General features: G+C 39.2%; 1 protein-coding gene across 2 annotated transcripts in view; it reads right to left on the bottom strand.

Annotated features, from left to right (window-relative positions):
* The window catches only part of LOC109411881 (dedicator of cytokinesis protein 3), a 681,785-nt gene that overhangs the window by 596,302 nt on the left and 70,029 nt on the right, over positions 1 to 15,454 (bottom strand). The window lies entirely within an intron of this gene.

The raw sequence follows: 15,454 nt of genomic DNA, 5'->3' as shown, positions 1-15,454 counted from the left end.
CAGTCATTTACGCATACTACTTCGAAACGCCTGAAATTTTTATGGTTCTATCTTCAAAGACAAAAAAGTTGTGACTATTTGTAGGAGATGCAAAAATTTACAATATGCGCTATTAACAGTTTTTGCATAAAAAATCTTAAAAAAAAAATTTTGTTCTAGACCCCCCGATGGATGATTTCCACCGACCCAGCAAATTGAAGGGAATGGCCCAAAGTATCATTGGGCAAAATTTCAGACTTACTTATTTTTTTGTTTTGAAGTTGCTCTATAAACACACCGTGAACCAGTTTCTTGTATAGTGTGTCCAGTCCGTCATAAATACAAACAATTAAACTAGTTTACAGCGTTTTTGAACTCGGTAAGCTGATGATCATTTTTGGTGTAGAATCATGCCCTGAATTCAAAAACGCGAAGGAAAAAAATAACAGTAGAGCGGAAATTTTTTCGACTTTTCATACAAGGTTGATGATTTGAAATCGATTTTTGTTCTATTTTTAAGCAACGTCGCTCACTTCACACATCTCATTCTTCGTAATCAATGCTCCGATTGAGCTGAATTTTTTACTGTAATTTGCCTACATATGATACGTCAAATAAACGTTGAGAAAGAATTTTTAGATTGTCTTTTTCTCATTGAAAAAAATACATTTCTTCATATACTTTTGGAAATTTGGCTAAAATTTAAGAAGATCGTCCCTAAAACTCGCCAATATCTTGAATTTCATCAATCTGACGCAAAACCTGCATTCGGATGATCAAATGGTATTGTATTCAGCTTTTAATTTATGGAAAAAGATTTGAAATTGGTTGAACAAAACGCAAGATATTTGAATTTTAGTAAATTCCATATTTTTAAAAGTTGTAAAACTCAATATTGAGCTAAAACTCAAAAACTGCTCTACTTAAAATTTTTTAAAGCACGGTTTCGAAATCAGCACTAAATTGTGCTTCAAAAACTTTGGTTATTGACAGAAGTTTACGACTTTCATTTTATTTTGTAAACTAGTGTTATCAGAAGAAGCTAAGTGTCCAATAAATCAATGTTCTTAATGAAGAATAAGTGTATGTATTAGTTTTACCGTCGAATAAATGTTGTAAACGTTCTGAACATTATGAATCCATTGCCTTATCAGTGCTCATTATCACCGCGATTATGATCGTTCAGTGTCCGACAGAGTCTGACTCCTACCACAGACGCTCTTATGTGCGAAAACAGGACTCAAAAAACATATTTTTTTTCCGAAGAAAAAATACCATATTCTACTAAAACTACTTTTTGTACTTAGGAATATGACACTTTGAACAAACATTATTATTTTTTTATGGAGAAAACGGTCTTATCAGCTAAGGGGAACGCAATCGATCGTCTAAGCAAAGATGTATGTAAATATCTAGGATGCAATAATGTGCTTCACAGCTGATTCCTTCACAAACAGTATACAAACACCCGCCGAGCTTTGTATCGTTTCGCTAAATGATTCATGCGGCGTTGAACAGTCTACTCTACAGTGCAGTGTCATCCACGATATTCAACGTTATCGTTGCTCCGCTGAAAGTCATCGTTCGTCGACAAGGGGTCAATTTTCTGACGTAATAACCATTAATTCAGTAGAATCATCTCTGTAAAGGCAGGCCATACAAACGGTCAGCAAAACTAAAGAGGAGAGCAGTTAGTGATTAGTGAAAAAACGCATACATTCCTACGGGAGATAGAGAACAACATAACCTGTAATAGAAAAAAAACTACTATGTATACAGGACGCCCCCCGTGGGAAGAGCGTAACGTGACACTTGTTTATTTTCTCTAGCGCTTCTACTCCGCGGATCGTCGTGGAATTCCCCGGTGCATTGCATGTCGCCGGTGCCGGGAAGTTCATGTGTGTTCTAGGGGGCACTCTAGGGTGCGTCCTATTTCTCGAAAGTTGTTGAAAATTTTAACTCGTGGGCTTAATTAGTTTCAAATGACATAAGAAGAAAAAAGTCCGAGTTTGAGCCAAAAATATTAAGATTTGGAAATGATGTAAAAGACAGAAGGAAATGCATCCTCCTTATTTTTTTTAATGTTTGATTTTTTTAATTAACGGAGAAATCGGTTTTCATACAGAGTGAGAGGTATTTTCTGATTTTTTTTTCCTAATGAACAATGTTTAAAAGTTTTGCAAAAAAAAACAATATTTTTCTAAATATCGTTTAAAAATTGGTTTCATTTTCAAAATATTGATAATGCTTTGACATCCATTTGCACAACGGAAACATGTGCTCGTATAACAAATTGCGATTCGAATCATGAAAAGAAATCCCCGTACTCCAGTGGGGATCGAACCCTCTCTCTCTCTTCTTGGCGTAACGTCCTCATCGGGACAAAGCCTGCTTCCCAGCTTAGTCTTCTATGAGCACTTCCACAGTTATTAACTGAGAGCTTCCTCTGCCAATGACCATTTTGCATGCGTATATCGTGTGGCAGGCACGAAGATACTTTATGCCCAAGGAAGTCAAGGAAATTTCCTTTACGAAAAGATCCTGGACCGACCGGGAATCGAACCCGTCACCCTCAGCAATCGAACCCACGACTCCCAATTCGCTAGACGAGCGCTTCTATTCCTTCAAGCTACGAAGTAGCTTTTCGTAACTGTCAATTGATCCAACTATATATTGATAGACTACAAAGAGCTTTTTTTATTGTTTTTGTGCAAACATCTGCGCTGTTTTCGTGCAAACAGCTGCGCTTACTTCTATAAATGTATTACAATATCGAAACGAAAGTTAAACACATTAACTTACGAAGTGTTTTGAATTAAACAAACGAATGTTCAAAACACAAGAGAAACACCGCACCCTAGATCACACACATTGTAACCAAGGCATCGTTGTGCTCATCATCGTCTTTGTTGACTTGCTTTGTTTTGGTTGGCACTTCCTGACTTCGTCGAGCCCGCACGACCTCGAACCATATAACCATATGTACATTGAAGTGAAATTAGGTAATTTAATAGGTTCGGCCAGTCGGCGAATGTTCCCTTAACTAATTCCCGGCTGGTTTCAATTAGTGCGACGACAATGCCGACAAAAGCTCTGTTTAAGAAAATTAGAAATTCTAATTCTAGAGTAGCGTTCGAAAAGGGCTTATCAGCAATGATGATGAACGACGTTGAACGTAATTACTGAGCCCTATGCCCTATGTATTTACAAATGAATGACATTGAAAAAAGGGGATTCTGCTACTGGATTGCGTTGTCCAGTTGCTGTGAAACCCTATGGAACATCTTCGTAAAAATGGCTAAGATAATTTTGCAATTTCTCATCGTAATAGGCTGTTTAACCTCACGTAAATCTGGTAGGAAAAGGCCTACTTTCCCACACCAAATTAGCAGTGCTGTAATGGTAATAACAGCACTGATATGCGTTGCGTAATGAACCAATACAGCACTGTTTTCAGTTTTGATGAGCTTCTTGATGCTTTCTGGACGCAGTTTTTAAAAATTGTGACAACTGCACTGCTATGATCATCAGACTTATTTAAACATGGTATGAATATCAGTGTGCAGTTTGATGAAAAAGTTTTGTCAAAAACTTTTCTCAAGCGATAATTTATGAAATTGCAAAACACATTGTACGCAACTCGGTGCATAACTCGATATTTACAGCACTCGTCGTAATTATCCAACGAGGCTTGCCGAGCACGACTCATGCTGTAAAAATCTTCATTCTGCACCTTGTTGCGTAAACTACTATACGCTCACAGCCATTTTTCTGCAAACTCTTTAGCTGTATCGGCATAACGATTATTTCGACAATATTGTGCAATCTGTATCAAGAGATTATTTCTACCGTCAACTGAAAATTATCAACGAAATGATAATCAACTGTATCCCAAATTCTCAGAAATGAGTCCCTTCATTCGAAATCATAATTCATTTTCATTCTGATTCTATGATACAGCAAGATCGTCCCATCCGTGTTCTAACTTTACACCGCACAATCCATCAACAATGCACAAAAAACACGTACCGTTTTCCCACCTCCCAGTTCCCTATTCGTTTCTATCCGACTCTCCCGACAAGCAGACATTCTACGCGCGGACATGTGTTCTTCTTAGCCGGAATTCCTCATCCATAATGCACCCACCAGCCATTTAGTGCCCGCTCCGCGCCTTTCGTCATCATGGGTCGCATCGCCGGTCGGACGGAATTAATATTCACTCGACTCGCAATCAACGACACAAAACTCTACCAGCGCAGCGCGTCGCGCCATTCCATGGACCACCTACTTCCCTGCTGGCTGACTGGCTTTGTAGCGGGTCTACTCCTTATAGCTGCCTGCTGGTCCCTTATCGGCTTGGCTCGGTCCCCGTACTATGACGATGGGCGGCGGTGCCTAATTCAATTCCGAAAAAGCATCAACCCATCGAATGCAAGTAGGGGTAATAAGGCTCATTTCGCGGTCAAAACCGAATCGAGAGCAAAAAAGTTTGTTTTTAATTTTAGAATTGATAAATAAACGGCAGTCGCTAATAAGAATTTGAAAATTACGGTTTTTTATTTTTCTATATTTTTTTCAAATAACTCAACGTTTCACAGCTCAGGTGAGATTTGAACCCACGACCCTTATACGCTAGACAAGTGCTTTACCAACTGAGCTACCGAGCCAATTAATTGTGAGATATAAGATGTACTGAATAAAGCTGTGATAAAGAGAATGATCACAGCAGGCGATATAGCGCATTTGAATGTGATGCGAACTGTCAAGCAGACAATAGAGCTTGCTGACGTTTATTCACCTTTCTCTTTCCAACATGCAGGCGGAATAGGATTTGTTGTCATCAGGAAAGGTTTCCCGATGAAAACAAATCCTATCCCGCCAGCATGCCTGAAAGAGAGAGGTGAATAAACGTCAGCAAGCTCTATGCAATGTTAGCATCCCTGCTTGCGTAGCACAGGGTGGCCACTCAGAGCAGCAAATAAAATTCCCGAGTTTTTCCCGGTTTTCCCGATAGCTTTTTGATTTTTCCCGATTCTAAAATAGAATGATTTACAGTGAAAATTAAACGTAACTTACTATGATAAACTTAAGAGAATTAATATTGCATATTTTCAAATCCTTAGATTTAACATACCTAGTATTCATATGAACTTGAAAATAAGTTATGTGATGTTTGTCTCGTATCCAATGATGTGCATTGAAGTTACGACTAAGCTTTCAAACGAATCATTGACTTTTTGCTTTTCAATGATTGTTTGCCTCGCGTTTTTGAAGTGATAAAAAACTGTCAATTCTGCAGTAACGCAGCAGAAAAAGAATCATCGTATTCACTGCGAGTGAGCATATAGAATGATACTTTTTCATACGAATATTCTCTTTGGTGGCAGAGAATTATCACTTTGAAATTTTGAGCCACATATCCAACATGGCTGCCGATGCTGATGATGCCGTAGGAAGCCTTAAAAATTTCTTAAATTCATAAATGACTAACTAGTACAAAGTATGCAGTTGTTTAAGCAAATAAAAATAAAAAGGAGAATACACTATGATTATAGGATTTACAAACTTATTATTAGTGGATTTCTTAGTAATATTCCAATAATCTCTTCTGAAAAATTCTTGGTAAGTTTGTTTGGGAAACTAATATATAAGCTAATATAGGCAATAACAGAATGCCCAGAAAAAAAGACATTCTGGTGGAATATCTGGAAAGATTACTTGTGAAAGAATTTTGGAAACGATTTCTAGAGAAATCTTCAGTGTAGTATTTTTGATGGGTCATGTTCAAGATATTTTAATAGAAAACCAGTGGCGAACTTTATGGTAGCGTTAATGGCTACTGCAGAAAGACAGGCAGGTTACTTAGGCTGGAATCGTAAATTCTGAGAGATCAAAGAAATCTTAGCATCCGTCTAGCATTCCGTTATTTCATCAGGATTTCCTAAAAGATTAGTTATTGAGAAAGTATTTCCCCCATAATGTGGAGGCAGGTTCATTATTTGGGATTTATTTATTTCCACAAATCATACAACTATATTGCTCCAGATGCTTTTGAAAATTGGTAGTTTAACTAGAAACTACGAATACCCTAAATTCTCGAGAATTTGCAGAAACAGGAGTTTTACCAGGGACTTGCTAAAGTTTTACTAAAAAGGGATTTTCACGATACCTTACTCCGGTTTTCTCCGAACATTTTTATTCACAAATTTAATAAAAGAGTACATCCAAGAGCTTCATGAAAAACAACAGAAATCTTTCAAACAAAATATTAGAAATACCTACTAATACCGTCCACCATTTTTAAGACTTTTAGAGCCCCCTCTTCCCCTGGGCCACCCGTCACGCTTCATAGTATACCTAATACATGGCATATCACACTTTCTCAGACAACCCCAGCCCCCTCCCCCCCAAAGATACGTCAAAGGACGTCATATTTAAATGACCCCTTATTGTTCCTATCCGAAACGGTCACTTCATTTATCAGGAAGCTTTTACCTTTGATCTTTAGCCACAGGAAACAACCCCTCATGAAGTTTGAATTGTTCACACGGTAGGTGCCTAGTACGAACCGCAGACAAAATCAAGAACTCCGGAGGCCTCCGTTCCCCCTCCCTCGTAGGACAAAATATTTCAACAAAGATCAATTAAGGGCACACTACCTGATCTGAATAACTTTAGTTTAATGGGCAAACATAAAATAATAGCATTTTTGATTACTTTTTTGAGCAATTCATAGCATGCGCAAAGTTAGGCACACTATGCGCAAAGTTAGGAACAATCGAAGATTTTGTGCGCAAAGTTAGGAACAAGGCAATGAAATAGTTTTTCTATTTTAAGTATTTTTTGGTTAATATTATGATTTTTTTATATTGCAGACTCAAAGAAGGATCATTAGTCTATCGTATGAGCATGTTGTTCATGATAAATTTTGTTTGTTTGTATTTTTTATAACGACTAGAAATTTGATTTTTCTTAACTGCGCAAAGTTTGGTACATACACGGTATCTACTTTTATGAACTACAATAGGCGTGCTTTGAGGAATTCCATCAGATACTAAAAATCCCTTAAAATATTGTTTCAATTGTTTTTCACTAACTATTTTGAAAATGTAAGAATGTTTCAACCAGAATTCTGGATGAGTAACAGAATTTCATAATTTTTAAATTTAATTTATTCTTGGGGCAATTCATTCATTCATTCAAAATTTTATCAGCATCCTATCCAAATTTCTCAAAGACTTTTCGCTCAAAGGACAAAGGCTATAGCAAGTATTCTCCTAGAGATTGCACAAGGATATTTTTTTTAGAAAAAAGTTATAATTTTTGTTATGTTTTATAAAACTCTTATAAGGACGCTTGATGTTTTCAGGAACATGTAAATCCTGAAATGCATAAGTGACATATGAATCTATAAATATTTGAATGTGTTTCAACCAGTCTTTCCACCAGAATAGAATGTTCTTCAAAATACGTATCTTTGAAATTGTTCAAATTGTGATGTTAGGCAACTTCATTTTGATTAACTTTAATTGTCATGACTCGACGACAAGATAATAATAAATCTAAGAATGGATTTTACGCCATTTCATCCACTATGTTATATAGTTCAACAGTTTCGTATCCCACAGATTCCCGTACTTATGCTTCTGGAGACTGTACAAATTTTAGAATCTTGGAAATTCCCGGTGACTAGCAACAATTCCCGAGGTTTTCCCGACTTTTTCCCGGTGGTTTCGAATTCCCGAGCTTTTCCCGGTTTTCCCGAAATTCCCGACTGGGTGGCCACCCTGGTAGCAACAACTCCAGGCGTCACCCAACCGCGTTCACTCTTGCCACTTGCGAACCAACGTCAGCCTGGGTAAGTTGTGTGTGCTGCACGTGAGGGGTGATTCCTTCCCAGAGAAATCCCAAACTCCACATTGGCGAATTCCTGCCAGTTTTTCGTTCAATTGCGAAAAAAATAATGAACCAATTTATTATTTTGCTGGGAGGAATCACTCCTCAATTTGCATGCGAAAGTGAGAAAATTACAACAACAAAAAAAAAAAAGTGAAAAATGTGGTGTGATATTCATCGTGGGCTCCGGATGGTGCATGCTTCCGGATGATTTTTTGTGCTTGGACAATTATCGAGGAAGAAATAAAACACGAGAAAAATAAACCAGCAGCAGTAACTGGTAAGGAAAAGCTATAGTGATTCTGTTATTTTGTGTTTACAGCGTGTTGTTTGCCGTGGGTAACGAGTCTGGAATAACAAAGAGGAGAAACGTCAAAATTGGAACAGCCGATTTGCTGTCATCCCCATAGTTCCAATCGAGCAGGAGACCTGTCAAAACGACCAGGATTCGCCACTTTGGTATACTCGAGACACTTTAGCCGTGGGGGAAAACCTCCGGCAATGTCCGCTGCCGAAAAGCAAGGTTAGAAAGATCCTGTTGTTTTGCATCGTGCAAATGTCGGATCGAATGCTTACAGCGTGTTGTTTGCCGTGGAGGGAGAATCCCGACAATGTCCGCTGACGAAAAGCTAGGTTAGAAAGATCCTGTTGTTTTGCATCGTGCAAATGTCGGATCGGAAGCTTATAGCATGTTGTTTGCCATGGAGGGAGAATCCCGACAATGTTCGCTGACGAAAAGCTAGGGTAGAAAGATCCCGTTGTTTTGCTTCGCGCAAATGTCGGATCGGAAGCTTACAGCGTGTTGCTTGCCGTGGAGGGACAGTTCCGGCAATATCCGCTGACGAAAAGCTTGGTCAGCAAGATGGCGTTGTTTTCTTTCGTGCAAATGTCGGATCTGAAGCTTACGTCGTGTTGTTTGTCGTGGCGGATAAATCTTGGCAATGTACGCAAAAAAAATATTAGAAAAATCCCGTAGTTTTGATTCGTGCCGTTTATCAAAAGGTGTCGTCAATGTCGGCTAGCCAAAAGAAGGATTATGTTGATGCAGTTTGTTTTCTGTGGCTATTGTTACAATGAATGACAATGCTTTATTCTCTTTATCTATAGATAGATCTATAGATTATATATAATGTATTTTATCAGATATCTTGAATTTAAACGACGGAGCAATGGGATAAATTCGGGTATAAGATTGAATAAAGACTCGAAGTGCAAGATTTTTTTTTCAGAACCACCCAGTACCAAAGCGGTAATTTTCTTAAATATTACAAGTATAGAGCCTTGCATTACAAACAAAACTTCAACAAAATCACATATGATTTTTAAGCATTGCCCTTAAAACTATGTTGAGAGCAAGAACGGCTGTATCGAGCGACCCCGAACGAGAGGAAGAGAGAGAGAGAGAGGGAGATAATGATGACGTCACTGTGCAAGCTACCATTGTTCGTCGGAAAACATCATTCCTACAATTAAGTACTATAATGTTCGATCTTTTTGGAAAACAAAGTAGCAGCAGCGTAGTCAGAATGGTACCTCACAATGAAAACTGTATTCGGCAGCCATGGCAGCAGCTGCAACGTATGTGACGGTGTAATATAACGATTAATTATGTTGAATTATTGTAAGTAAATACTCCAAATTGAGATACAGAAATTCAATTTTATGTTGAAAATGTGTAAAACTTCTTTAGAGTAGAAGAAGGATGTGAGATATAAGATGTACTGAATAAAGCTGTGATAAAGAGAATGATCACAGCAGGCGATATAGCGCATTTGAATGTGATGCGAACTGTCAAGCAGACAATGCAATGTTAGCATCCCTGCTTGCGTAGCAACAACTCCAGGCGTCACCCAACCGCGTTCACTCTTGCCACTTGCGAACCAACGTCAGCCTGGGTAAGTTGTGTGTACTGCACGTGAGGGGTGATTCCTTCCCAGAGGAATCCCAAACTCCACATTAATGATACGGCATTTGAGTTGCTAAAAAATAATTCAAATCTCATCGATCTACCTACATCATCTTCCCCTAAACCTAGTGAACGTCTAAATCAGATAATTTTTTACGTTCGCCATTGAATTTGAATTTCCTTTCAAAGCATATCAAGAATGTTTGGAATGAGGTTTCCGTGGGATTCAGTGGAAATTTAGGGTCCTTTAAAGGAATCTTCAGGGAGTTTTCAGATGAGTTTCAAAACGTTCCTAAAACTGCAGCGCGCTCACATTGTATACGACAATAAAGTTTTTATTTTGCGAGTATCTTATATTTTACAACGGCGCGCGTCCTGAAGGGTTTAAGAAGGTTTTCAAGAAAATTTTAAGGGGGTTGGCATGTAGTTTCAAGATATTTCAATACGATGGAAGTTGTTTCCGGAGATTGCAGAATACTCTCAGGGAGATTTCAGGGATGTTTCAGCGGGATTTCAAGGCGTACACAGCTAGCCGCGTTCGATATTTTTTTACCGAAATTTCTACCGCTGAGCATTCGGTAATGGGTTTTCACCAAAATTCTGTAAAAAAACACCAAATTTCTGTACAATTTTATCGTTTATCTATCAAACTTTAGGGGAGACTGGGGAGACTTGGTCCCACCACCACACCAAACTAGATCCATTTTTCGCACAGAATGGCAGGTAAACATCTATTGCAAGTTTATACACAACAGAAGGACTTTAAATTATTGTTAAAGTTTTCAAAATAATGTTTTTATGGAGGCATGTCTTATGATGTATTTTCCAAAAATGGGTCACAATTGATCCCCTTTTGAGCACATGGTTAATTTAAAGGGAAAATAACTCCAGAAGCTTCCTATTCATTTTCTTTTCAAGTTAACTTGCATTTTTCATGAATACGGTGTATTTGAAATTATAAAATTTCCTTAAATTGTTAAGGATATCCCGTATTTTGAAAATGGGGAGACTTGTTTCCCCTTTTAATGGTGTGTAATACAATAAAAATTATCTGACACGTTTTATCATTGAATATACTAGAATTCCGAGTAATTAGAGGCTTCCAAATATAATTTTATTTTTCACATGTATACTGCCGTGAATCGCAAGTCAGTCCCATCTGCATTTTGGACATAAATGAGTTGATGACCGTTTTCGATCTTTCTTCGGATGATCTTTCAGCTGCGTGAATAAAAATGTATAGTTTGTTCAGTAAAATTGAAAAACAACACCAAGTCAGATTGTCCCATAATGAAATGTAATCGCAAGTCAGTCCCATTATGAACTTGGGTACCCTCCAGTACAAAACTTAACAATGTTTTAACCAATTTTATATTTTTAACTGTTACGTTTTCACGTTTGAAACAACGTGTGAAAGTTTCATGATGATCGCAGATGTTTTCAATTTATGGCGATTTTTTGAAGTTTCACATAGAAATCGAATTTGAAAACTTTAGAGTCCATTTTCTCAATGCCTACTTTTTACAGATGGGACTGACTTGCGATTCACGGCAGTATAATGTGTGTGTAATCCTCGAGGGATCAAGTCTCCCCATGTCACTGTTGTATACACTAAGCTACATTAATTGAAATATGTATATAACAGCCCTTTTTGAATAAATACGTTTGATAGTATTTTATTTCTACTATGTGCTGTGAAATTTTGACACGATTTGATTCAATTTTCACAAAGTTATTGAGATTTTTCGGAATCGCCTAAAAGATTTCTGAAGGACTGAAAACAAACCATCAGCCATTAAAAAATAATGCAATACACAATTAAAATCAATTGTAGCCAAATCATTGGCGTCTGTCCAGATGTTGTTTTGGAAAAAAATATGCTAGAAGAAAACTGTTTTTGATTCCGAGAAAATATGGGGGGAACAAGTCTCCCCAGGGATCAAGTCTCCTCAGTCTCCCCTACCAAAATTCGGTAAAAGTTGTAACCAGTTGTTAATTTTTCCAGTAAAACAAACTTAACGGTTGAGATTTCGGTAAAATATAACGGAAGTGGATGATTTTTTCTAAGTGTTTACCAAGGCATTTTAGAGGATTTTAGGAGGCTTTCAAGTGCGTTTTAAAGAGAGCTCCATAAAAGTTTCAAGGCGTTTCAAGTGGTTTCAGAGGGTTAACATCCCCTAAGACCCCCAGAATTTCCCTGATACGCCCTTAGAACGTCCCTGAAACTTCAAGAACGCCTCTGAAACCCCCTGAAACTCACTGGAACCACGGCTTTGAAACTTCCTGGAATTCACCTTAAACCACCTGAAACTGCTTAGAACACTCATAAAACTAACTGGAACACCTAGAAAGCACTTCTGAATACCCTGAAACGTCCTTGAAACCTCGTAAAATGACCCTGAAACCCCCTGGAACGCTCCCAAAACCCCCAGAAACTCCTTGCAGCGCTCCTGAAATCCACTGCGACCCTTAGAACACCCCAGGAACGCCCCAGAAAACTCTTTAAACCCCATGGAACGCCCCTGAAACCTTCTGAAACACTCCTGAAACCGTGAAATCCCCTGGAACACCATTTGAACGCCCCTGAATCCCCTCGGAAATCCCTCGAATACTCCTGGTACGCCTCTGAAACGCCTTTAAACTTCTTGAAGCATCTCTGACCCTCCCTGGAATGCCCCTAACGACACGGTTGTTAGAATCCAAAAATGACCACCACAATGGGCGTCATTGCAGTTTTCAAGAGCACAAAACTGATTATCCTAGCGGGCCAACAAGCAGAGGTGGAAGCACGGATAGAAATGCTCTCATCGTGAAGCAACTCGCAAGTGAAAAACCAACACACGGCTTACTCATGGTTCCGAGAGTAAGCCGTGCTAGAGATTATTCACATCCCGCCTGATTAGTGAGTATGAAGCAAAACACGAATAGAGAAGTGCGAGTACTTTCGGGCCTCAGTTGTTCACGCGTAGGTTATCTTTGCGTTTGTGTCTGCTTTTTTTTTTTTTTTTTCCTCCCCTGTTGGGGAAATTAAGCCACTGCGTCCAATGGCTGAACTTTTGTGTCTGCTCAGTTGCAATCTTCATTATTTTCCCCTGCCATCAAGACTGAAAATACTATGTACTTGTTCACTCGCAAAGAACATTAAATCATATTTTCAGCCCGCATCGTTAGATGAATCTCTACATTTAAGCATGCAAAAACGTGAGGCAAAAAGCATTATTTAGAAAGTGCACGAAATCCTTCGGAATGCATAAAAAAATCCTGGACCCTCCCTGAAATCCCTGGAATGCTCCTCAAACAATCTGAACCTCCCGGAACGCCGCCGTTTCAAACTCTATAGAGCACCTCAGAAACCCCCAGGAACCCCCTTAAACTCCCCAGAAACCCCTTGAATCTCCCTAGTACGTCCTTGAAACTCCCTGGGATGCCCCTTAATCCACCTAAAAATCCCTAGAGTGTTCCAGAAACCCCATTTAACACAACAAAAACCCATCGAACTTCCCGGGCACTACTTGAAACTCATTGAAACTCTCTAGAGCGTCCTTGTAATTCTTTTATAATGCTTCTTAACCCTTTAGAGACGGCATTTTCGCCTTTCTGGATGCAATCTCGCTAGCCTAGACTATATTTATAAAGGTCGGTTTTCAACCCAGTCAACACACGATCGCATATGATGTTGAATAGGATGCTAAAGTGCAGGCAATATGCGTACACTTTACACGCGGTCAAATGGAAGCATGTACGCATATGGCCTCCACTCTCCACTCCCAAACGTCTCCAAAGGGTTAAACTGACTGGAATTCTCTGGAACGATGCTGAAAACTTCTAGAACGCCATAAAACGTCTCTGAAATACCTGGTATGCCCTTATAACTCCTTGAACTTTTTAGAACGTCCTTGAAACTCCCTGGGATGCCTCATAAGGCGTGTGAAACACCCTAGAGCGCTCTTGAAACACCCCTGAATCATTCTCGACACTCCCTGATACCCTTAGAACACCCCTGGAATGCTCATGTAACTTCCTGAAACCTTCTGGAACGCCCTTGAAACTCTTCGACACGAATCCACGAAACTGGGCAATGAGTACGAAGTTTGATAAATCCAGCGAGACAAAATTGAGAAAATACATTAGAGGGCAATGATGTTATTGCCATTTTCCGGCTATACCAGTCGGCCAGTATGTCTGAAATAGACGTACATCACGGCGTGCATATGGTGAAGGTTTATCACAAAAAATTAGGCATCGCCAAATCCGCCGTTTTTCGAAAATATGGACTTCTAGCTTTCATTTAACGTGTTCCCCAAAAAAATCCACCGAGGGATCCCGGACAACTTTTTCAGAATACTGTTTTTCCCCATACAAAATGCACGGTTCCAAATTAATCCCTATTTCTACTTAACAAACATACCCAATTTTTGTATGAAAATGTTCCCCCGATGGAATATTTCGATGTTGGGCTTGAATGAAAGCTGGTAGCGTCAACTTTCACGTAGCGTAAAAATTAGCGATGCCCATTTTTTTGTAATAAATTTGTTCTATCAGACACACCGTGGTACAAACTTGAAGCATTTTCAAGCAGGCAAAGTGCGTTTCAAGGGATTTTTTTTAGAGTTCTTCCCGGGATTCCTTCATTCATTTGTCCTGGGATTCTTTTAGGAATTCCAGCAGGGAATTCTTCCAGGATTCGTTACTGGGTAAATTCCGGATTCCATCAATGACTGCACTCGGGATTCTGTCAACGATTCCTTCCGTGTTTACTATTCCGAAAGATTATTCCATAAATTGCATTAGGAATTCTTTAAAGAGTTTAACTGGGTTTCCTGGATTCCTTTAGATATTTGTCCTTTCGCGGACGTATCTAACTTTTTCTCTTGCTCACTCTCCTGAACAAACATGAGAAAAAGCGGGTTCAAAGGGAAAACGAATGGCCCTTCTCTCCCATCTTTTATGTAAACATTCATAAAGCATTCAATACGCAGGCAACAATGACTTACACAGCGGATTATGCTGTTTAGTGAACCCCCCTAGTGAAGTTTCTCAATATTGTCTCGCTGACTTTATTCTACTTCCCGCTCATTACTCAGTTTCAGGAGCATTCTAGAGGTGTTCTAAGGGTGTCAGGGGGTTTAGGATTTTTAGGTATTCTAAGAGTCTCAAGAGCGTTTTAGCAAATTTTAGGCGGTTCAAGGAGCATTCCAAGAGGGACACTCCAGGGGGTTTCAAGGGATTTCAAAAGCATACTCAGGGGTTTCAGCGGCAATCTAAGGAGTTTCAGGTGGTGGAGGGAGCACTCCAGGGAGTTTCAGAAATGCTCCCGGGAGTTTCAAGGAGTTTCAGGGGTTTCCAAAGGGTTTCAGAAGCATTCCGAGGGTTTCAGAGAGCCTAAGGAAAGTTCCAGTGTTTAACCTTCCAGGACGCGCGCCATCAAGCAACCGAAACTGCACCGCGCTCGCGCTGTATACGAAGAGCGAGGTTTTTTGATAGTGTTGTACTTTTTACAACAGCGCGCACGCTGAAGGGTTCAGGGACATTCCATGCATGTTTCAATAGGTTTCAGGAGCACTTTAGACATTTTGAGACGATTTAAGGAGCATCCGACAAAGCGTGAAGGCATGCTTGCCATAAGCGAGGAGGACACAAATCCGGAAAATCGTGTCCAGAGGATGTTTAATA

The sequence above is a fragment of the Aedes albopictus genome, chromosome 1 (genome assembly GCF_035046485.1).
Source record: "Aedes albopictus strain Foshan chromosome 1, AalbF5, whole genome shotgun sequence".
Classification (NCBI taxonomy): Eukaryota; Metazoa; Arthropoda; class Insecta; order Diptera; family Culicidae; genus Aedes; species Aedes albopictus.
Note: the sequence above shows the minus strand (reverse complement) of the source record. Positions and strands in the feature narration are given on the sequence as shown.